The following is a 22,852-nucleotide window of genomic DNA, read 5'->3' as shown; positions in this document are numbered from 1 at the left end:
CTCATCAAGACAGCAGAGGCTCCATCCCATGGTCCTCTAGTGAGGAAGGGCATTATGCTTCCGTAGTCAACAGTGTGTTCACTTAGTATCCCTCCCTCCCTCACTGGTTCAGTGGAAAATATACAGATGGAGAATGAAAATAAGAATTTCTCATTTTAGTTGTTAATATATCTTGGACTGAATCCTCGAGAAGTTTCTGAGTTAGAATCTCTGGTGTCTTTTGAGAGCTAAAACTGACTTTAAATGGGTAAACTGCTAGCCTGGAGAAGGGTTTGATTTTTTGAAGGCATTACTCATTCTTTTGCTATAAAGTACATCCTGGGTTGTTTGTATGCCTGTTATAGGTGATATTGCATATTTAATATTTTTAATTAAGTATAGTAGATTTACAATATTGTGTTGGTTTCAGGTGTACAGCAAAGTGATTCAGTTATATGTATATATATTCAGTTATATGTATATATATTTTTTCAGATGATTTCCGATTCTAGGTTATTACAGGATATTGTTATACAGTGTTATACAGTAAATTCTTGTTACTTAGATATAGTAGTAGTATAGTAGTTTGTATTTGTTAGTTCCATATTTCTAATTTATCCCCCATTCCCTTTTGGCAACCATAGGTTTTTGTGTATTTAATTTAATAGATAGATATTATGAAAAATTTGACATAAGCTTTATGCTTCATTTTCACAAGCAAAGTGAAATACATAATGCAGACGATTTGGGGCAGAAATTATCTAGATCAGCACTACAACGATAGAAACGTTCCATATCTGCAATGTCTTATATGGTTCTCACCAGCCACATGTGGCTGTTGAGCACTTGAAATGTGACTAGTGCAGCTGCGGTATTAAATTTTTAATTTTATTTATTTTAAACTTAAATTTAAATAGCCAGGTAGCACTATTATTTGTGATACTATGGCTGCTTCTTTTAAGGTCTGACCACTAAGAAGATCCCAGAGCAGTGAAAGGGCTAGAAGAAGCAAAGCCCCAAAGCAGTAGCAATAGCAAATAGCAATCTGGTGCCCAGATCTTGGCTCCTAAATACCGTGCTCTATGAAAAGGAACCAGAGCTCCTTTGAGAAATGACTGATTTAAGGGTTGGCCAAGGAAAATGTAAGATGAGCCTGGAACACCTTATTGAATCAGAAAGCAAAGATGTGTTCAAAGAATAATGGAGACATGATGAAAAGACACAAGAGTTCTGGTTTTGGTCAGGATGGAATAAGCATACTATACTCTATTGCTTTCTCTGACTACAACTAAAAATCCTGGATAGAACGTGTAAAACAACTATCAGAAGACTCCGGGAGGGGGATCAGAGCAGGAGGACTGGGTTGGAAACCCAGTCCTTGAGGGACAACCCAGCAGTGAACCTCCTGGGTTGCTGCTCTCTTTCCCTCCTAGAGAGCCTGCCTCTGGCTCTAGGGCAGCCTGAAACTTACAACTACGAGCGAGTACAGACAGAAAAGGCTTTGAGGAAAACTCATGCTTTCTAGCCCGAGGACTTGGAGGAGGAAATCCTGTGGGACAGAGGTCTTTTAACTGTCCCTGGCTTACTCCAGGTGAGAGCCAGCAAGGACACAGCAGACCTCCCCTTCCCATCAGTGACAGCAGCAGCAGTGGAAGTGGCCCATGTAGGGTGAAGCTCTGGGGATTCTCCCCACCCTCTACGGGGTGAGCTCCAGCAATGAAGGGGCATCCCTTTCCCAACATTAGCATGGCGGAGGTGGCCGATACAGGGCTGAGCCCTTGTGAGTTTCTGATATATACCAGGTGCAACAAAGGGACATTATTCAGATACTCTTTTTGCTGTGGCCAGTCATTCAAGATGGTTGTATCTGCTTGAGTTGGAAAACATGAATCCCTTATCAACCCTATTGATAGGACAAACAAAGGAAAGAGACAATACAGAATAGAAAATAATATTCTTCCCTCCTGCTGTGGACTTCCTATCTGGCTCTGTTGTAGGCAGCCATTGGCTGAGATGCAGCCTGGAGGCAAGAAAGCATCAACCATTTCCCACCTCAGGCTTTTATTTTGCTTAGCAGAGGCCAAAGTGGTAGGTAATGATCAGAGTGTGAATTAGTTAAAGTGGCAAGACTGTTGCTAAGCGACAGAAACCGCAAGGGTGGTGTCTACATTTGAGGATCATGAGCAAGATTTCTGGCTTTGGACCTTAGTCCACTGACACTAACAGATTAGCAGCTAACTGTGGTTTTAAGGATTGCTTTTGCCAGAGAGGTCCCGAGCTTGCAAAATAATGTCTTGAAATCGATCAGCTTTTTTTTTTTTTTTTTTCAATCACTAGATGCCAGAGCTCAAACTAGTAAGAGAGAACTGCTAAAGCAATATAGCCTTCAGAATAGGAATTCCACTAGAAAATACTTCCCTGGAGTGGCCATGAAGGCAAAGGACAATTGGGTTTCTGTCACTTGCAGCTTAAAAAGCCTTTACTAGTACAAACAGAACTTTGGTTCTCTTTTTTCCTGCCAAGTTGTCTCAAGACGTCTTGTGTATACACTTTTCTCATATATTCCCAGTCCCAATATCCCCTCGGGTCATCCTTCCAAGTTTACTCCAGCCCTGAGAGTAGAACTGAAAGCAGAGTAGAAGGGGAAACTCTGTTCTCTTTGGACCCAGCTGACATCTTGATGTCCCAAGCCTGGCCTGGCACCTTTTTCCCACTCCAAGAAATACCCCAGCTTTGAGAAACATCATCACTGCCGATGGTAACTTACATATTATGTGTAAAATGAGAGTTAGAACTAGATGAGTTTTCAAATTTTTTCCAGATTCCTCTGGGGCGTGGGACTCGGGCATCTCATTAACTAAAGTGCACCCTATTTAAGGAGCCATGGCATATGAATGGGTCCCTCTTAATTCCCTGGCACAAAGCCATGCTTGTAGTAGGTTTCTTAGTGACTATTCCATTGATTACTAATCTGGGGCAAAGCCAACACAGCTAAAGCTTTCTCCATATAGGTTCATTTTGTCTTACAGTTCTTGCCTTGGGCTGTTGTAGTCTTTTGATGAAGGTCTTAAATTAACAAGCTCATTTCACATCTAGAACTAAGACAACCCTTCCTGTTCTCCCCATTCCAAATGAGGGCAATTTCATCCCTATCACTCCCAGATCCCTCACCCCCAAAAGCTCAGATACCAATTAGCATCCATTGGAGATTAATAAACAATACAATAATGACAGATAAAAAGACTAATTCTGTGGCCGAGAGAATCACTTTAATTAATTTAATCCTGGCTGAAAGATCAGCTGTGCTCAGGCCTGCTCACCAGCAGGGCCCATTTATCCCAGTCTGTCCCTTCCTTGAAACCCAGGGTATGCTCAGGAGCCGGCACTTAAGCAACAATGAGAAACAGATTGTACTGTCAGGCCTCATTAAAGGTCATCATTAGTATTCCAGTTTGAAGACAGTTGCTCCAGCTCAACCTTTTACCAATTCTTCCCTGGCCGCATTGTGAAATTTGGTTCAGCTGTGAAACGGAAACATTCTCCCTGGGCTCCCAGCGTTGGGATGGGTATCATTTGATGCCTGTCCGCTCTGCAGCTTAAAGGGCAAATCCCCTGGGGAAGTGACGGTCCAGGACTCTATTTAAAAACCGGGTCATGTGCAGCTGCCTCGAATCCAGACATTTCAAGGAATAGAACTTTCTAGGACTCAGCCATAGCAATCAGAAATAGGATAGATTTGTCATCTTCCCCAGGAGGCTATTTCCACTGTTCTTTTGCAAAAAAAGCTGGAGAAGATTTTTTAATGGAACCGGAGTGAGTGACAGATAGGAATCACCATCAGAGTGGGAAATTGTTTGGGGCCTAAGGCTCCATAGACTGTCAGGAGACAACCCTGGTAGTCCTTTAAAGGCCACCACCCTCAGCGCACAGCCTCAGCGGGCTTTGGGGAGACAGTTTTCAGACTTCTCACTTCACACGGGATGCGAAATTTTAGTTTCCTTTCTCTGCAAGTTGCCAATTTTTAACTGCTTTCCCTCTGCTGAAGCAGTTTTTATTTGTAGGTGGTTATGGGCACAGGGGTAACATTTTACATATTTTTTTACTCTTTTTCCTGGTAAGTAGAGCCATCCTAACTAGGGTGTAAGGAGATATATCTCGTTGTGGTTTTGATTTGTATTTCCCTGTTGATAGTGATGCTGAGCAGTTTTTCATGAAATGTCTATTTTCTTTGCCCATGTTTTAATCAGGTAATTTTTGTTGTTGTTTAACTGTAGGCAGGTCCCACTCCTTATTTCCTCTTTGGATACTTCCATTTTGTACGTAGTCTCGGTAGAAGATAGTAGCTCTTATCCCAGGATCCCCGAATGCCAGATTTCACCCTCCATCCCATGTGCAAAAGAACAGATGTGATTTCCAGTTGATCAATCAGACACCTTCTCATCTTCTGTGAGCACCTAATATCTATCTAAGGAACCCCCTCTTTTTCTAATATAGCCAGAATCTGTTTGTTGCTGCAATAAAAAATCCTAATGATACTCTCTGCAAGTTCGCTTTCCAACTGCCTCTCCCCCTATAGATTTTCCTGTGAAGACAGTGGTGTATGTGTCAAATGTCTGAAAGGAAGGACACAGGCAAAAGAGACTTGAGCTAAACATCATGTTCATAGAGTCTCAGACCTCAGTTTCTCTCTGAGTGCCTTTGGAATAAGAATAAATGGACTTGTACTTTACCAAATATTGATAGTTAGCTAAAGCTAAATCACTATAGGCTGTAAATGGGAAATCTGGAATAGACTATGTCCTTTCTACCTTCCTCTTTCAGGGCTATCCAGTGGTTCCTGATCTTTAGCATGCCTGAGCTATCTGGGACATAAGAAGATTCCTGGATATTCTTTCCCTACCCTATACCCCAAGATTCTGGTTCAATAGGAGAGTCTGATGAGGGTGGTCTCAGGACTATACCCTGAAAAACACTGGAAGCCAGCCTGAGGATAAAGCCATTACACAAAGAAGGAACAATTAGAGAAATTCAGAGAGAAACAAAGTTAGAGCCCCAGTCAAACTGTGCTTGAAGCTTGATCCACTATGGTTTTAAGGAAGAGAATACATTCCTTGGAGTATTTATGCCAAAATTAAAGTTGGTTTTCTGTTACTTACAACTGAAAGCACCCTAACTGATATAAAAATACTTTCACCTCACACATCATATTATTGGATAATCAACACCACCCCATGAAGAAGGTTTTAGTTTTATTCCTATTTTCTGGATGATGACACCAGCTTAAAAATCTGGAATCTTTGCTTAAATGCAAGCATTATATAGAGCCAGATGCATGAAGGTAGGTCTTATTGAGGCAGAGGGACCTTTTGTTAAGGAAAATAAAAAATTTCCCCCAATTATGACTGGATTCACTACCTTCCTGCAGTCTTTTCTGGAAACTGGGCCCACACCATGTTCATTATGTGGCTACCAGTTGTAAACAGATTCAGTGCCACAGACATACAATTTAATTATTCTTAAATAGTTTTTAGTGTTTCAGTATTTCTCTTCTTTCCTCCAACTCCTCATTCCCCTAAAAGATGCTCAAACGGTAGTTGCTAATTGTTGTCTGGCTGAATTAAAATGAAAGGACAGGTAACCTAAAGGTAGAATAAACTGTGGTTTATTCATGTGTGTGACTGAGTTCTAGTAGTTTATGACACATAGTTTGTCCTCAATAAATTTTTCCCGAATGAATGAATAGCAGTCACGCCTTTCTATTACAATGCGACTCCACACCCATGACATTGGAGAATGGGCTTTTCAGTGAAACACTGAAAAACAAACAACAGGTTAATACAGGGTCTCATCTTGCTTTCAAAGAATAATGCTTTGAAACTGACAGCAATTTGTAGAGTTCCACTGGATGCCCTTAACATCAGTGCTAGTAGCCATAACCATGAGATGTTTACAACCCAACTTTCACATAACTTAACATCAATATCTCTGCCTTGTTACACAGGACAGAAAAAGAGTTTCAACACATTCAGTGCGAGTTACAGCATACTCAGACCACAGGCTAGGGCCCATATGGCAAAAGGTTTAAAAATTAAGGAGTCCAACCATTGCTGAAAACCAAAATTGAGATTCTTCATTTTATAATATGTGTCTACCATGTTTTGATAACATTAATAATTGAAAAATCTCATATGTTGCCTAGGTCATGAAAGTTTAAAAATCTGCCCTTAATTTGGCATTTCAACATGACAGGGTAGAGTGAAAAGTAATTGTTTTAGACCAGAACACCTGGTTCCATTTCTGGCTCTAACATTTACCTGGTATGGACCTTAGGCAAGTCATGAACCTATTGGAGACTTCTTTCCTCTTTTATAAAATGGAGATGAGTCACTGAGTCATTGTGAGTGTCCAATTATGCAATATATGATGGCAAAGTCCCTTATATATTAAATAATATCATGTCAAATGATTTGTGTGGCAAGAACAGAAAATCAATTTCAAAGCTTAAATCTAGAGAGAAGGTATTGGCTTTTATAACCCAAAAGCCCTGAGATGGATAAGGTGCCGTTCTTTTCTCTACAGTCTCAGGATAGCTGCCAGCAGCACACTGGGCTACAGACTTTCTCTTTCATGTTCTGGGGGGGCGAGGAAGATGCTTCCCATATCCTCCAAACAAAAGTTCTAGGTTTTACTGTGATTGGATGGCTCCTGAGTAATGACAGAGATTAAGATTATCCAAACTGGTTTAGATCAATCAGGGCCCACCCTAAGACCAAAGGACGAGGTCAATACCACCCAAAGTACATAGAGCTGGACATGAGTGATGTTTCCCCAGAGCAAAGAATGGGAAAAAGGGAAATAAATGCTGAGTAGGCACAAATCTCTACTTCTTTGTATGAATGGCACAGATTTACATTCTGATGGATATTAGTATCATAGCTCAGTTTGGTATACATCTGTATATTTAATCTATTTTACATTTTTAAGATATTTAAGTGGTTTAACTCATATTTCCTTCCTTGTTGTTGCCACCTCTCATATTACTGAGATTACTCCCATGATGCAGTCATATTACACATTTGGTTTGTAACACATGGACGAGCTTAGAAAACTGCAAAGCGCTATACAGATGACAGATACTTTCCTTGCTACTTTGTCACAATGGTCCTTTGACTTTGGGGTTGCTGGCTAGCATGTTAGGATCATGAGATTCTTTGGCTAGTCAAGTTCCTTGGTAACTAGATTTATTCATAAAGGATAAGCCTTATAGGTTCCAAGAAAAAACTCCTCACCCCAGCTCTTATTAGACAGTCTAGCCTGAGGCTTTTCTGAAACAGGTGGCTCACTCGCTCTTAGTATAATAGTACTAGTCATTTTTGTAACAGCTTAATTCGTATGATGATTTACAGTTCACAAACTTCTTGAAAAGCGTCTGAGAGCAATGGATGGATGTTGAAATTTTGTAGTTTTGGGGCCTAGGGGTCAGACCCCTAAGTGAGCGGTTTGTCTAGTGTAGACTGAGAACTCATAACCAAGATTCCTAATAGCATAATTATTTAAGATCTAAGTCCTAAATCTTTTTTTCTTTCTAAACTTCCTAATATCATATGGCTTAGGATAAAAGTCTTCAGCTTTATAATTATTGCATTTTTTTAAACATCTTTATTGGAGTATAACTGTTTTACAATGGTGTGTTAGTTTCTGCTTTACAACAAAGTGAATCAGTTATACCTATACATATGTTCCCATATCTCTTCCCCTTGCGTCTCCCTCCCTCGCACCCCTCTAGGTGGTCACAAAGCTTAGCTCATTTGATTTTGACAACCTCCTTTGAGATAGGTAAGGGTTATTAGCTTTGCTTTACAGATGAGGAAACTGAACCCCAGAAAGGATAAAGGACTTGCTGAAGGTCAAATAGGAAGGGTCAAGTCCAGGTCTTTTGATTCCAAGTTCAGTACTCCTTCTACAACAGCATGGCGTATACATTTGGAAATTTATGGGGACCACAACAGAAATATCAGATTCACTTTGGGCTCTAGGAAAGGACTTAGACATCTGCGTTAGTAAGTGCTTAGAATCAATTAGTAAGCTAGGAATAGAATCTTCATCCTTGGGGAGTTTTACAAGTTAGAAGAATCTCCAGCCTAATCCGAACAGTGGCTACAAGAAGAGCTAAATGACTTAAAGTCTCCTTCAACTCTTAAATTCTAGAATTCTGGAATCTTTATTTCAGGGGCAGATCATCATACCAAGGGCAGATCATCATGCTGTGATTACACTGTCAAGAATAACTTACACATATTAAAGCATCTGTTTCTGACAATTAGCATGGTTTACTAACAATTAGGTCCACTTTTGAACTATGACTACAGAAGGAGGTAATGTTCTCAGGCAGTCCATCTTATCCTGGAAAAAGAGAGTAATACCAACCAAATGAATTCATGTTGGCTCTGTAGAAAGTGTGTGATCCCTTCCAAGCAATTTCAAGGGAAAAGGCCATCCGATTTTAAATTGAGGAATTTGGTTTGCAGATGAAGTCATTCATCTTGTGGCCACTAACCATAGTTATCCAATTGATAACCTTCCCTCTCTTTGAATTCGAGTAGGTTTGATTTAAATCACTAGTTTTCCTACAAAGAGCACATTTTTGTTTTTTATTGTATAATCCTATATGATAGTCCTTGCAATTCAGATAGTTCATTCAAAAGCACAATACCTTGAAGACAGTAATTTTGATATCCATTTTTATAGCATGTTGGAAAACAGAAGGATGATTTTGTAATAAGCAGAGCTAATTAAAGCAGATGGTTTTGAAGTTACTGGAGAAAATGGTAAATCATCTCCAGTGTAACGTGGATTATATATGGGGGGTTATTTTTGTTGTGTTAGCATAACGAAACTATTGCCAAAATTACATTATCTTTGAATAAATACTTGCGTTTTGGATGTTTTCTCTTAATAAGCATATGTAATTATTTTAACACAACAAGCACATGTTTATTTTAAAATGTAATTACTATGTTTTCATTTAATTTCATTCCTTTACATATAGCTAGATTTGTACCAAAAAGAATATGAAGCAGAGCGCTATCTTTTAATTTAAAAGATTTTAAAAGTGCACATAACATAGAGTATTTCAGTTCAACAAAAGAAACTTAAAATATTATCAGCCAACTTTATTCTTTTTGTTTATATACAGTTTGGGAGTAAACCTAAGTCTTTCCACTTTTCAATTCCCAAATGAATTCTTTTTTTTTTTTCCAGAGTGCACATTCATTTATACAAAAAACTTTTCCAGGAGCTATTTAGGCTAGTTCAGCCTCCATGTTCAAAAGGGTGCACATTTTTCACTGAAAAGGAAATAGTAACCAAGTGTAAAGGTAACAACTTAAGGAAAATCCAGTTTGAATGGACATGAATAATTTCCAGCTAAGGTGTTTTCTACAATGGATACCACCTCACTGATTACTGTTTGCAATAGTTATTCAGTTTTTGGGTCAAACTGTACTTTCCAAAGTCTCTTTTATTTTTTCATTTTTATTGGAGTGTAGTTGATTTACAATGTTGTGTTAGCAACACAGCAAAGTGAATCAGTTATATGTATATGTATATCCACTCTTTTTTTATATTCTTTTCCCATAATAGGCCATTACAGAGTATTGAGTAGAGTTCCCAGTGCTATATAATAGGTTCTTATCAGTTATCTATTTTATATATAGTAGTGTGTATATGTGAATCCCAATCTCCCATTTTATCCCTCTCCCCCTTAACCCCTGGTAACCATGTTTGTTTTGTACATCTGTGACTCTACTTCTGTTTTATAAATAAGTTCATTTGTATCCTTTTTTTAGATTCCACATATAAGCGATATCATATGATATTTGTGTTTCTGTGTCTGACTTACTTCACTCAGTATGACAATCTCTGGGTCCATCCATGTTGCTGCAAATGTCATTATTTTGTTCTTTTTTATGCCTGAGTAATATTCCAAATGAATTCTTGATTTAGACTGGATTTGTCCAGGCCAGTAGTGGTTGGTAGAAATATTTCTGAACTGCTATTAAGTGTTAGATTCTCACACAATAATCTCTAGTGGACCAGGCAGCTTTTGTGACTCCTTCTATTCCTTGGTGCTTTTTTCTTTATACTCTCACCAGCCAATATTTATTTACTGAGTGATTTATCCATAGTACAGTGATTTATCATGATTGACCTTATGGCAGGATGACTTGGATGCCCAGGTAAATTCTTCTCATCAGTTAAGGCTTAGCAGTCTTGTTGACTGGAAAAATAAGGACTACTGTCATTATCATGACTATCGTTATTGAATCAGGTATTGACAAGAAAAACTGGATTATAAATCCTTGGCTTGCTGAGCTGTGCTCAGAAAATTTTTCTTAACATCATTTTAACACATAATAGTACATTTTCATCTGCTGTGGCTCTGCAAGAACTCTGATTTCTATATTTGAATGAGTTATACTGATCTCCACAGTCATTAGATGGTTTTTCAGCGTGAGAATGAATGTGACAGGGCTAAACTAATTACACTTCTCATCCATGATGAGGATGAAAGTAAACTGTCTGCTGTTATAATCAGATTGTATATCACTTATCTTGTTCAGAAATGGTAAATGCTATGAAAATAAAATTCGACAATAATAGTAGTTATCAGTTATGCTGCAGCTATTATGTCCTAGGCTCTTCCCATACACTGTCTTATTTAATCCTTCCAAGAATCCTGTGTCCCAATACATCCATTTTACAGAACGCGTGTATCCTTTTACTAACTTTCCCCATTTCCCCCACCTCTCAGATCCTGACAAACATCATTCTACTTTCTGTTTCTGTGAGTTCGACTTTTTTCCTTTCCTTAGTGTCATGTTTAGATGCAAGTCAGTGTGTATTTCAGGCAGCCGGTGCTGAGATAGTTAGCACTGCACCGCCCTCTTGTGCTTTCAACCAAGTTTACAGCATCGATACTATTAAAATCTCACTGCCTTCCTTCCACCCAATCTTCTCTTTTCCACTTCAGCAGTTGAGTTTGCCTGCTAGTTTTAAATTTAAATTGAGGTTTTAGAAGGCTCTTAGCAGATAATGGTGGCTTTGTACACGCTGGAATCCTGAATGCCTCCTCCGTGCAAGATTTTCTTCCCTTCATTGCTCTCTGTTAACAGTAAATTGCATAAAAGTGGTGAAAAGACCCTAAAGCAGCCAGTTTCCAAGAGCTCAAATGTTTGAAAGAGAAACTGCAATATTTATCGCTGAGAAGTTGACTGTGTTCTGGTAATTCATTTTTATAATTAGTTAATTATGAATTCCCAGTTATAAATAGTTAATCGATGTTAATCGTATCTCCTGAGAGGAAACACATTTGACAAATAGTCAAACCGATGAAAAACCCAGTTCCAGGCATCCTTAAAATGACTTTAAACAGAAAGAAGAAAAGAAACTCTGAGAAATTTTTTTTTTTTTTTTTTTTTTTTTTGCGGTACGCGGACCTCTCACTGTTGTGGCCTCTCCCGTTGCGGAGCACAGGCTTCCGGACGCGCAGGCTCAGCAGCCATGGCTCACGGGCCCAGCCGCTCCGCGGCATGTGGGATCTTCCCGGACCGGGGCACGAACCCGCATCCCCTGCATCGGCAGGCGGACTCTCAACAACTGCACCACCAGGGAAGCCCGATAAATTTTTTTTTAATGACAAAAATGCCAACAGATGTAAAAAGACTCTCCCCAAAGTAAACCAAAATAACCAATTTTTGTAAAACCAGTAGCTGAGAAAATTGTTTTCATCAAACTTTTATTTTGACCAAATTGTCCTCTGAGCCAATTTAATTTCAACTAAACTGCTTTCTTCCAAATCATATTTGGATAAATTGTTTCCAGTTTGCCTTTAGCCAAATCCTATGTTACCCACCCAGACCAATCAATATAAGGAATTCAGTAATCACAATGAGATTTTTTTAACCTAGAAATGTATGAATTCAATTTATGTCTTCCCTTATATATCTTGCTTGGTTTTTTCATGTTTTCATAACCATGTAATTTGATCCTCACAAAAAGCTGAGCGATTATTTCTATTTTACACCCAAGGAAATGAAGGTCCAGTGAGACTAAAGGATTTGTCCAAGGCCACACGGCTGGCAAGTGGAAAAGCTAGAATGAGACCCCAGACCTTTCAGGCTCTATGATGGGGCCAATTCCATCACAATAGTGCCAAGAATGTAGACCCTACCTTGCTCTTAGGGATGGAGCCTAGAACAGAGTTTGGGAACTTTCACACTCAGTTTCATTGTACTCACCAGGTGCTCACAGAATCCTGCTGTGGAATCTGAGGGAAATGAGCTCATTTTAAGGGTAGAGTTGATATATCCATCAGTCTCTGTGTGTGTGTGTGTGTGTGTGTGTTTCGCTCCTACAATGTGACGATATGGAAGAAACAAGGATTTTTGACCAATGTTATCAAGTGTGTAATGTTCTCAAGGCTTCTGCTCTCCAAGTTGTCCAGCGTGGTCAAGGAAAGCCAGCCCACACTTGTTTGTTCATTCATTCAACAAATATTTATTTTGTGCCTATTCTGTGTCAGGTACCATCCTAGGTGTTGGGATGTAACAGTGAGCAAAACAAAGTCCTGCCTTCATAGAATGTTCTTTCTAGCAAGACAGTTAGTAAATAGTATATAGCACAATAGGTAATTGAGGGATACATTTGATGGCTCTGATTATAGTGACTTTGACCAATACTCAGGGAAAGGAAAAGTCTGTGAACGTTCGAGGGGTTGGAAACGTGTCACTGTTACACGGAACCAAAAATGACTGAGGTCATACTTTTAAAACATGTGTTATACCAGAGGGTATTTGTGTCATTTGGGGGGAATGACAGTTTCTGAAAAAAATGTCAGTTTTACAATAAGAGTAAGACTAGAAATGGATTCAGATCTTGATTCTTTCCTTTATTATTGTGTGATCTGAGATGTGTTACTTAGTGGTTTTTACTCTCAGTTTCCTCATCTGTAAAATAGAAATAATATTAGTACCTGTCTCATCTCTACCTCTTACTTCGAAGCCCTTGTGCTTAACCATTACGCAGAATCCCTCAGAAGATGTCAATGGGTGAACAGGTGAAGAGGATAAAGAGAGTTTTAAATAAGAAAAAATAAAGTGTTATGATAATTTTGACTTCCGATGTTACTAATAAGTTCAATGGAAAATTGCGGGTTCATTTATCTTTGCACTCACAGCATCTAACCAGCAGACACACAGAAAGCAACTAATAGATGTTTGACAAGTGAATTGATTCATCATTAGCAATCTTCCTTACCCTCTGCATTCTCCAACACTGCTTACATATTTTAGCGTTTTTTCTTGTGAACTACTCACCTCACCCGAAAGTATTAGCCAATAAACTTATGCACATAGTCATTTCATTTCTTTTTTTTTTTTTTTTTTCCCTCGGTACGCGGGCCTCTTACTGTTGTGGCCTCTCCCGTTGCGGAGCACAGGCTCGGGACGCGCAGGCTCAGCGGCCATGGCTCACGGGCCTAGCCGCTCCGCGGCATGTGGGATCTTCCCGGACCGGGGCACGAACCTGTGTCCCCTGCATCGGCAGGCGGACTCTCAACCACTGCGCCACCAGGGAAGCCCGTCATTTCATTTTTTAAAACTCAAGAGAACTAATAATAAGCATCCTTATATAAAGATCAGAGAAGACTTTCTAACACTGAGTGGTTCCTGGGAAAACAAACATTTCCACCGTCTCTGGCGCCCTCGTGTGCTTTGTGGTGGCAACTAAGCAACAGTGCTGATGCTTCCAGGAATTGAGATCTGAAAAAATTCTACAAAACACACACTCTAACAGATAATTTTTTTTTCCCTCTCTGCCTGTTACTCTAATCAGTGCTTGTGTCAAAAATTGTAAAATATTATGTAACCTGAGTTTCCCTAGCCCCAGTAGGCTGTAATTTACCTTACCAGTTTGAATTTCCTCCAGCTCTTATTCCTAGAGACTTACACAACCTATAAAATGCATTTATGTGTTTTTTTGGAAGTATGTGTCATATGTGTTATCTGGCAAGAATGCTCTCATTGCTCTCTCTCTCCTTCACTCTCTCCCTGTCTCTCTCTCATCCTCATGTCAGGGCTCTGATTTCCTTAAGAAGTTAAAGGGTAGGAAATTCTCTTTGGAAGACGGAAGCATATCCACTCTCCTTTCACTTTGCCTTTACATACAGTGCCCCTTGAAGCACTGTTGCTTGTTCTTCAATGTCTTGCTGAGTTTTTGTTTGTTCACTAGTACCACAGGCCTTTTAGCTTTTCAAGTCCCCCTGCACCATTGGACTCTGACATGTGAGCACTGGAAATGAACAGAGGCTCAGGAGGTAAATGCAAGTGATAGATTCTGCATTGCCTTAAACCAGGTGTCCTGCCCGAGCAGCTCGATAAACAGGCTTAGATATTTCAGATTATTAGTTAGACTTGAGCTGGAACCTGCGTTATATTTCTATGAAACTGAATAATTAGTGATAATATTAAAATGATTAATAATGGCTGACTTTCATTTAGTGCTTAGTAGGTATTAAATACATTGCTGAGTGCTTTACAGGCAGCATTTCACTTCATTTTCACAAGTCTCATAAGTAATGTTATAATCTTCATTTTGCAGATAAGAAAACTGAGATGTAGAGGTTACATGCTTTGAGAGACACTATAGCTTTGAGAGAATCTGTTTGCTATAGTTGTTTGAGCCAGAAGACTGCAGTTCCAATACTGGCTCTACCACTTTCTAACTGTGTGACTTTTGATGATCTGCTTAACCTCTCTGTGGCTCAGTTTCCGTATCTGTAATAATCACTCCTGCTTCATAAGGATATTGTGGGTATTAAGTGAGTTAATGGTCCTTGGCATATCATAAGTGCTATGTAAATACTGATACTTTTACAAAAAGGAAAAGCAAAGCCCAAGTTGGTTCAGGCTACTATATGGTCTCCCTAAGATAAAGACTATGCTTTTTCTCCTGATGGATGTTGTTAGGAAATGGATCCTAATAACATGTCCTGCTGTGGTGAATTTCTCCTTTGACTGTGCAGCAGAATCATCTGAGGATCTTTAAAAACTACTGGTCCTGATTTAGTAGGTTTAGGGCAAAGCCCAAGCATCTTTATTTTCCTAAAGTTTCAAGAGATTCCCATCTGTAGCCAGAACTGCAAGTCACTGCTGTAAGTACTTAGATGTTGACAAAGATCTTTCCCATAATAAGATAATATTTGTTCAGTGCTTACCATATTTTAGATACTGAGTGCTTTATTTGGATCATCTCTTTTAACCCTCCAACAAAAACTTCATGAGTTAGGTAATTATTATCACCTATCCTTTACAGATGGGAAAACCAAGGAATAGAAAGTAAGCAACTTGCCCAAGGTCACTTACATAGCTGGTGGCAGGGCTGGGATTTTAAACCAGGGGGACCGATGCTGTGGCCTGTACACTTGGCCATCAGCCTAGACTGCCTTCCCATGTGGTGTCTAATTTGAATTTTGCCATAAATCTGTATAAGTGAACTGGTTTTGCCATTATCCCCAATTTATAGCTGCAGAGACAAAGGACTGGACTGAATGTGCACAGCTAGTCAGTGTACAAACTGGGGCTTACACCTGGGTCTGATAACTTGAAATCCTATGCTCTTTCTATATTGTTGCAGAGAACTTCAAACAACCAAGGTTGATAGTTATTTTATAAGGTCTTTCATATGCATTACCTCCTTCTCTTTCCTGCTTTGGACTGCTTTGGTCCATGCCTTCATCCCATCCGGCAAGAGCTTCAACCAAAACCCCTCTTCTATTTTTATCCTTTCTCTGCACCCTACTTCCAGCTTCCTTTTTATCCACTAAATGTAGAGCTCATCAAGCAACTCTTTTGCTTAAAATTTGGCTAACATTTGTTCTGTTTGCCATCTGTAGTAGGTTGAATGGTGCCCCTGCCCCCCCAAAGAAGTATGTTCATATCCTAACCCCTGGATCCTGTGAATGTGGCCTTATTTGGAAAAAGGATCTTTTCATGTGTAGCTGAGTTAGGGATCTCCAGATGAGACCCTCCTGTACTTCTCTCGGTTGGCTCTAAATCCAGCACCAAGTATCTTTCTAAGAGATAGAAGAGAAGGCACAGACACACAGAGGAGAAGGCCATGTGAAGACAGAGGCAGAGATTGGAGTCTGCAGCCACAATCCAAGGGATGCCCGAAGCCACCAGCGCTGGAAGAAGCAGGGAAAGAGCCTCCAGAGGGAACATGGCCCTAACGACACACTGATTTCGGACTTCTAGCCTCCAGGACTGTGAGAGATTAAATTTCTGTTGTCATAAGCCACCCAATTCATGGTAATTTGTTACAGCAGCCCTAGGACACTAATACACCATCTCTTCACTTCTTGACTTTCACGGTTCGTGACATCTGTGGCTTCTCTGCTCATCAGGCTCTGGGTCTCAAATAAACCCTCTGCCCCATCTGGTGATCCTTCACTGTCTTCTGCATGGGACCCTTGGGTCCTTTATGTGACTTCCCTCAGTTTGCTTCCTCTTTGCTGGAAAGAAGACATATGCTATCTCAACAGAATTTACCCTCAGAAGGAAACTGTCTTTTGAAGTGGATAATATAGGGAAGGAGATGAACTCTGTAAGGACAGACGGTAGAGTGGGCAGGGCACCCTTTGCCCATGAGTTACTTGCCATGTTTTCTCCTTTTTGTTTTTAAACCCTTTCCTATGTTGCTTCCATTAAGGAGCTCATCTGAGGTTTACTACTTGCACAAGTTATACCTCAGCCTTGTGAAACAGGAGGGAAGGGGGCAGGGCACAATCTTTAAAAGAATGACATAGCCCGAGGACACGACGTAAACTGATTAGAACCAAATAGGTCCAAGATGGCAGGTGAGTCAACTTCCACTAGTCCTTGAGCCTCAGTATATGCTCCCTGTAACACATCAGCAAGCTAAATGACACACCCACAGGCGCCATGACAGTTCCAAGGCCATCCATAAGTGTCAAAAGGTGGATGGTGGCCCAATTCCTGGAAATCCCCGCCCCTTCCTGAAATAGCTGGAATACTCCTTCCTCTCATTAGCCTATGGAATTACCCACCCCTATAAAAACTGACAACCCCATACCCTGGTGCTGCTCTCACCTTCGGAGATGGCCCACACTCTGTCTGTGGAGGGTGTTTCTCTCTAAATAAATCCACTTCTTACGTATCACTTTGTCTCTCACTGAATTCTTTCCGTGATGAGACAGCAAGAACCTGAGCTTCATTAAGTCCTGAGACCAGGTGTGTGATCTCAGTTAAAAGACTGTGGATTCAAGTCCCAATCTGGGTTTTGGCTGTGTTTGAGTCCTGGCACGTGGTTTCAAGTCCCAGTCTGAGTTACCTGGTTTCACTTGTGTATCACTTGAAAAGTAAGAATGTTTGACAAGTTGCTCTCTTACTCTCCTTCTAGGTCACATAAAAGATGCAATCCATCCATACAAAAGTTTTTTTCTTGAGTACCAACTTAGTATTAAACACCACCCCAAGAGCTGAGGCTGTATTGGTGAGATAGATGTGGTGCCTGAACTTACAGGGTAGAGTCTTCCTGGGGTGATGAATACTGGCCTTCTCTACTTGGACTTGCCCAAGGTCACACAGCTATTAAGTGGCCAAGATTCAAATTTACTTATATCCGATTTCAAAGTTCATGCTTTCCACCACATCAGGCATAACCATCAGAGTTCTGGCAGGAAAACGCAGAGTGTTGAAATGGGATAAGCGAGGAGACTTTAATAAGAGAAGATTTACAAGAGTGTGGGAGGGTTAAGAAAAATCCAGCAAGGAATGGGGCTGTGTCCCAATGGTAACAACAGCCGGAGGCATTACCACACCGGGGTGTGAGAGGTGCGCTGGGGAGGTGGTTACAGGAAACTTGGAGAGCACCTGTATCTGTGAGGGAGGTCTGGTGGGAGCAGTGCCCTTTGGCAGAGGACCGACCCACAGTGACCCTGTTGCAAGGGATGTGGGGAAGTAGAGACCCTTATCTCACATTCTTCCCCTTTTCAGATCCAACCAGTGCCTCCCATTGGCCACATCCAGCTAGAAGCCACAGGACAAGGGAAACTGGGGTGATACGGGCCTTAGAGGTCAGCTCTGGGGTCACAGAGAAGGGTGCAGAGCGTAGAAAGTGGATCTGAAGGGGCAGATGAAAATGCCCAGTATGCCAGTATTTCACAAACTCTTCTCATTCAAATATTTCCTTCATGAATTTGTCATATCCCATGTGTACTCTATACTCACCTATTCTTTTTTTTTAACATCTTTATTGAAGTATAACTGTTTTACAATGGTGTGTTAGTTTCTGCTTTACCACAAAGTGAATCAGTTATACATATGTTCCCATATCTCTTCCCTCTTGCGTCTCCTTCCCTCCCAAACCTCCCTATCCCACCCCTCTATCACCTATTCTTAATATTTTTAAAACGTCCTCACTTTTACACACCTTATTAAATGTATTAATAGTAATAAGTACGAATAAATGTATTACTAGTAATTAATGTAGTATGTGGCTACCTTAAATAGAGGAAAACCATTAAAAATACGATGAAATCAAGTTTACTGAACTTAAAAAATTAAAATGGAATAATAATTATAAATGATGATTTATCTCATGAGGGCAGGTACAGTTTGGCCCCTGCCTGCCTCTCCAGTGTCCTCTCCCCTACCCTTACCCCAGGCGTTTATGCCTCCATTTCAGTCATATTGGGTTTTTGGCCCCTCAAAACCAGCCATACTCTCACCCACCATAGTGCCTTTGCATAGGTTGTTCTTCAGAATTGATCAATGAGAGAACACTCTCAAAAATGCTAGGGAACCTGAATAATACAACAAAATAGGACAATCAGCTAAAAAGAAGAGGAATTACGCTTTCCTGAAGACTATTCTAGAATTGCACTGGTATCGTTAAATATTTTGTCATTGATCTTGATATCCTGGTTCTTGTCCTGGCATCAAACTTTAATTCTATGGTCTTAGAACATATATTTAACAGATATGTGACTCAGTTTCTCCATGTATAAAATGAAAAAAACTGGCATGGAAGCAGGAAACATGTGAGCACATATGCCAGCAGTTCTCCACTCATACAACTTTCAAAAGGGAAAAAAAAATTACTGTCAAGAACGTGATAAAGATACCAAATCAGCTACCTAAATTGTTGAATGCCGTTCATGGTTGCATTTGTTCTGTAACAGGGGAATACAGAAACATTTTCTTCCAAACACCTACCTTTTCCAAGTCCAAACTCTTTTTACCCCACCAGATACCTTAGTCATGCTACATTTATTTATAACTCTCCTTTGCAAAAAAATCATTCAGCATACATATTTATATGAATAAATGGGATAATGAATGGGGAAGAAGTATGGCCACTGTAGATACTGTTTAAATCCATTCTTCTTTCTTTTTTAAAATAGTGACCTCTACTTCTCAGCCACAGCAATCAGAGAAGAAAAAGAAATAAAAGGAATCCAGATTGCTACTTTCCTTGGGGGTACGACCTCCTTCTCTACTCACAGACATGTGGGAGGCGTTGGTCCCATCCCATCTAGGCTTCGTTCCTCTGGCCACAGTGATGGTCAGGAGGGTCTCCTTAGTGCTCCTCAGGCAGAACTAAGGAGACACAGCTGGGGACTTTTGCTTACAATTGTGCCCTTTTCTGTTGGACTTAAATCTGGGAGGATGCACTGATATCTTGAATAATCCACTCTCTTCATTTCTGCCCCCTGCTCTATGCCCTGAAGAAAATTGGTCTGCACAATATAAGCTCCTTCTAACTTCTAGTTGACTGCAGCCAATTAGGAGTAACAGCAGGAGATAAGGGAAGGAGAAGAGTGAGGCTGGGCTATTATTCCCCTGACTCTTCCTCTGTGGGGTTGCTGCATACTGGCTGTGTTCCTCTACTGAAGATCACAGGTCCCATGAGACAGCTCTCTCTGTCTCAGTTTTGGTAACTGATCCCCTCTCCTCCTTTGCTCTTTGAAATGTCATCCATTTAGTACCCTTGCCTTAGACTACCCACTTTGAATGCCATGTCTTTCTTATCTTGGACCTTGACTAAAACGGGACTACAGGCTGGAGCTGCCCACCGCCTTCGAGTCATCTTGTGGGGTCTGAAAGTAAGATGGACATGAAGGAGAGCAGAGCTAAGGGAGGAGGAGGGATTGAGTCCTGGCCTCACTGGCTGACTGCCTGACTCCAGTGATGTCTGAAGCTGTCACACACACTGACGTTTTCAATGATATGAGTCAGTGTATTTCTTTTTTTGCTCAAAACACTTTGAGTTGGTGTTCCAATTGCTTGAAACAGAAAGTCTTTATTAAGGTGTCACTAAAAATATGGCTCTAAAGTGAAGATGCGGGCTTCCCTGGTGGCGCAGTGGTTGAGAATCCGCCTGCCGATGCAGGGGACACGGGTTCGTGCCCCGGTCTGGGAAGATCCCACATGCCGCGGAGCGGCTGAGCCCGTGAGCCATGGCTGCTGGGCCTGTGCGTCTGGGGCCTGTGCTCTGCAACGGAAGAGGCCACAACAGTGAGAGGCCCGCGTACCACAAAAAAATAAAAAATAAAAAAAAATGAAGATGCGTGGATCCCTGATGCTAAAGACCCTACATTTGACCTAAATACAGAACTACTTTCCAGTTCCAGTCTCCCTGAGGCCTGATCCTACAGCAGATCCTATCTTCAGATCTCTCTGAGATTCTGTCTCCTTTACACACTATGTGTATCCTTACAATATTCACCATCTTTACTCAAGTTAACATGAGTGAGTCTCTGTTTCTTGGAGCAAAGTAAACATAATAAAACAGTTTCCATTTTATAGATAAGAAAAGGGAGGCCAAATAAATGAAGAAACTTCATCTAAGTCAAAGGTAATGTCAGTCCTGGACTTGGCAGGCAGGTCTTCCAGCCCAGGACCTTTCCATGTTACCCCAGCTTCCTTGTGTTCCCTTTGCCTTTTTCCGTTATGTGTTTGCCTTCCCATTTGCCCTGAAATTTTGTGGCCCTGTCCCCCTAGAAGCCTAGGGTGTGTCACATTATCTCAGGGTCTTGATGCTAGTCAACTGTCAGAGAACAAAAGCCATGGGCTTATCTTTTTCTGAGTTTCCATCCCTTGTCTGTCCATTCATTTGGCATTTAGCATGTGTTACCCTATGAAAGTTTGGGAGATGTTGGATAATGTTAACTTGTACTTTTATTTAGCTCCCCAAGTATTCATAACTTGCTGTCTCAGGTGAGAGTACATTTATCTGGTATCTGATTCATCCTGGAAAAATCTGTAGTGCTTACCACAGTATTTAGCTCACATTAGAGAATCAGTAAGTATCCATTGACAAGATTGACTAAAAGCATCTTATATTAGGCAAAATGCTGGCTAAGCTGCTGTGACACAATTACAGTGGCTCCAACACACCAGAAGTTGACTTCTCTCCCACAGCCCAGAGGTGAGCGGACAGTCCAGGGTAGGTAGGCAGCTCTGTTCTATGAAGTCATCCAGGGACTCGGGTTCCAGCTTCTTACTCTGACATCCTCTAGGGTGTCTTTCTCCACATGGTCAGAGCTGGCTCACTTGTACCACTTTCACATCCTGGCCTAAGGAAAGGAGGAAAGGGAAAGGGAAGGGAAAGCAGGTAGCTTTCTTATTAAAATGTGATTCAAATATGCACATATTATCTCTGCTTGCAGCTCATTGGCTAAAACATCATCACATGGTCACATCAGCTTGCAAGTGTTGCTGGGAAGTATAGAATCTAAATAGTCAGCCATGTGGTCTGATAAAACTCAGGACTCTGTTGCTAAAAGAAAGATGAGCCATTTGACCACTTACCATCCACTGGAATGACTAAAATTACCAAGATTGATTTTCACCATTGATTGATACCAAGTGGGTGGGAGAATAAAATAGTGCACCCACCTTAGCGAACTCTTTGGTCATTCCTCTCCTAGGTATTAACCTAAGAGTAATGAAAACATATGTCCACTGGTACAAGAATGTTCATGGGGGCCTTAGTCATAGGAGCAAAAAACAAGAAACAGACTAAATATCCATCCATATGAGAATGATTAAACATGTGTTGGGATAGTCATACATTGGACTGCTACTCAGCAATAAAAATGAACAAATTGCTTATACATCAACCAGGGTTCACTTACCCATTCAGCATAGTAGGCACAGAGCCCAGGCCCGTGAAAATGTTTTAATTTCTTTTAAAATCAGAAGGAAAAAATGAACTTTTAGGTTGAAGAAAATATTTTATTACATGAGACGGATATATTTGTCCTTATAGTAACACAGTTATAAGAGATACATTTAAAATTTTATTTTTTATGAAGGAAGGGGCCCATGAAGTCCCTAGGACCCATGAAGTTATAACGCAGCCCTATAAACAATAGGAATGAATCTTAAAAACATTATTTTGAGCAAAAAAACCTGGAGATACAAAAGAGTACATGCTGTATGATTCTATTTAGTTAAGTTCTATAACAGGCAAAACTAATCTGTATTGATAGATCAGAGGGTGGTTGCCTCTGGGACGTGAAGGGATTGAAGGCACTTTCTGGGGTGAAAGAAATGCTCTGTATCTTGTTTTAGGCGGTGATTACCTAGGTGTATGCATAATTGTTTAAAATCATGGAACTGAACCTTTTGCATCCGTGCATTTTATTGTATATTAATTATGCTACAATTTTTTAAAAAAAGAAAATCAGTGAAACAGATTTGATGAATGAATTCTTGAGACGGTGTTAGCTGACAAGATTTTCAGCTGCATTTTAGTAGAAAATTGTTAGGAGCTCAAAGGGAAGAGT

The sequence above is a fragment of the Kogia breviceps genome, chromosome 7 (assembly GCF_026419965.1).
Source record: "Kogia breviceps isolate mKogBre1 chromosome 7, mKogBre1 haplotype 1, whole genome shotgun sequence".
Classification (NCBI taxonomy): Eukaryota; Metazoa; Chordata; class Mammalia; order Artiodactyla; family Physeteridae; genus Kogia; species Kogia breviceps.
Note: the sequence above shows the minus strand (reverse complement) of the source record.